Raw genomic sequence first — 2,421 nt, 5'->3', positions numbered from 1 at the left:
CTTCTTCTTCTTGTTCTATTTATGTTTGTCAAAGCATGGAGATCTGATTACAGTGCTTTTTATTTATCTGAGGCTACTCATGTTTCTCTGAGTTATCAAGAAGTTCATGGCGCCTACCATAAAAAAGCAATAAGCTTCACTGTGACAAACTTAATTCACTTCTGTAATCAAAGGAAGAAAAGCAAAAAAGAAACAACTTGGGAAGATAGCAAAGGTTAGGCTTGCGTTTTTGTTGTTCTGATAGGGTTTCTATGCCCTAATCCCTGATATATAAACGCCAAACCCTAAATTATCTTCTCCTTATATTCTTGGGTTGCCTGTAAACTCATTTTTCAGCCACTTAAATGAGATGCATTTCTCTCTAGCTGCCATATCCACCCTACCCTTGTTGGAGGAGCTTTCTCTTTATGTAACATCCACTATTTATTGAACTTATGTTGAAAGCACTGATGAAGATGTATCTTTTTACATGCAATGAAGTTTCCCAAGGCCAAAAGCTTTTTTTTTTTTCTTAGTAAAAGAACATGAAGTCTAGCAAAGAAAATTTTGGGGAGATTACTTTGTAGATTAAGCTTCTTAATTTTCTTCTATATTGTCAAAACCTTGATCACAACTTTAAAGTTACTAGTCAGATCAGCACCTCTTTGCTCTCAATTGCAAACTCATTGCTATCAAATCACAGTTTATCTTGGCTAGAGTTTGTGTGCAAATAAACCTTTTATCTCGCCAATTCCATAACAATAAATATTAATGGAGCGAAGCTTTTACCGGAGGTTATTTACGGCTGGAAACTTTATAATTGCAAATCTTGTAATATTTTGCCCATGAAGAACATCATTGCCCCATCTCCTTGAATAATACCAACCCAACTACCAACAACTGTTAGATATGCTCCAAAGCTTTCTTTACTCCTCTGGTGCTTTGGATGGCATTGCTCAAAGCCTTTCTTCTTTAATGGGGATCATATTCTTAGATTACCTCTTTGACAAACTCTCGTTCTCTTTTCATGGAACTTAAGTTTCATGAAAAACTCACTAAGTTTCATCAATCCCAACTACAGATCAAAACTTAATTCGCGTCTGCCCTATAATGAAACTTAACCCCACTCCCCCAAGATTGCTATGAAATTGCTAAGCATCTTAAGAGTATTTCTAACTTTCACTCATGATACAAATCCAAAACCATACAAAAAACTAGATGTTACCCAATCCTAGCATCCTCAAACATTAAAGGAATTCAAAAAGTTGTTGAATCCCGAAGTGCACGAACTTGATCTGGCATTCTTGTATCGATCTTATATATCTTACTATAACCAAATCTCTTGAAGACTCTCTTCTCAACTCTCTCTTAAGCGTAAAACTTCAGCTTTTTCTTTCAAAGGATTGCATACAAATCCAAAACTATACAAAAAACTCAATGTTACCCAATCGTAGCATCCTCAAACATTAAAGGCATTCAAAAAGTTGTTGAATCCCCAAGTGCACGAACTTGATCTGGCATTCTTGTATCAATCTTATATATCTTACTATAAACCAAATCTCTCTATTAATCATAAAACTTCAGCTTTTTCTTTCAAAGGATTGTATACAAATCCAAAAGCATACAAAAAACTCGATGTTACCCAATCCTAGCATCCTCAAACATTATAGGCACCCAAAAAGTTCTTGAATCCCCAAGTGCACGAACTTGATTTGGCATTCTTGTATCAATCTTATATATCTTACCATAAACCGAATCTCTTGAAGATTCTCTTCTCAACTCTCGATTAATCATAAAACTTCAGCTTTTTCTTTCAAAGGATTGTTGTAGCAACTATCTTGTTGATTTCAATGATTGCATGCTTGAATTACACAATTTCGAGCTTTCTTACTCTTGGTTCAATAATTAGATTTATGTCATATCTAGTTTAAAACCGAAAGTGCTCTAGTTATGTTATTGACTTGACCTTCTTCTTTCTTTCTTTTGGTTGTTCTCCTCTCCTCATCTACTTGGACTCTCTCCCCAAAACTAAGCACAAGCTTATCTTGAAAATTCTTGGATCTATTGTGTTGACATTTTGGATATTATTAAGAATGCTTCGAGCAACTTTATTGAAGAAGACCGTGTTCTTCAAAAATGTCCATAGTAGTTAAATCCAGGCTAAAAAACACACTCTTTTGGGACAATTCCAATCACATCATCAATTTCACCAAGTATATCTCAAGCAAGACTAAGCCAGCTAGTTCGATTTTCTTGAGTCAAATCCGTTACATTGTGAACTTCTTTCTAATGATAACACTATTCAAGAAAAGTTTTTCAACATGTCCTCTAATGAACACATTTGGATTTCTCAGATAGCAAAAGCCAAATAGCAAAAGCAAAAGCCAAATGGCTTTGCCCATCAAAAATAAAAGAAGAGGCACGTTGATCAGGTATTATGAG

The sequence above is a fragment of the Phalaenopsis equestris genome, unplaced genomic scaffold, assembly GCF_001263595.1.
Source record: "Phalaenopsis equestris unplaced genomic scaffold, ASM126359v1 Scaffold000001, whole genome shotgun sequence".
Lineage (NCBI taxonomy): Eukaryota > Viridiplantae > Streptophyta > Magnoliopsida > Asparagales > Orchidaceae > Phalaenopsis > Phalaenopsis equestris.
Note: the sequence above shows the minus strand (reverse complement) of the source record.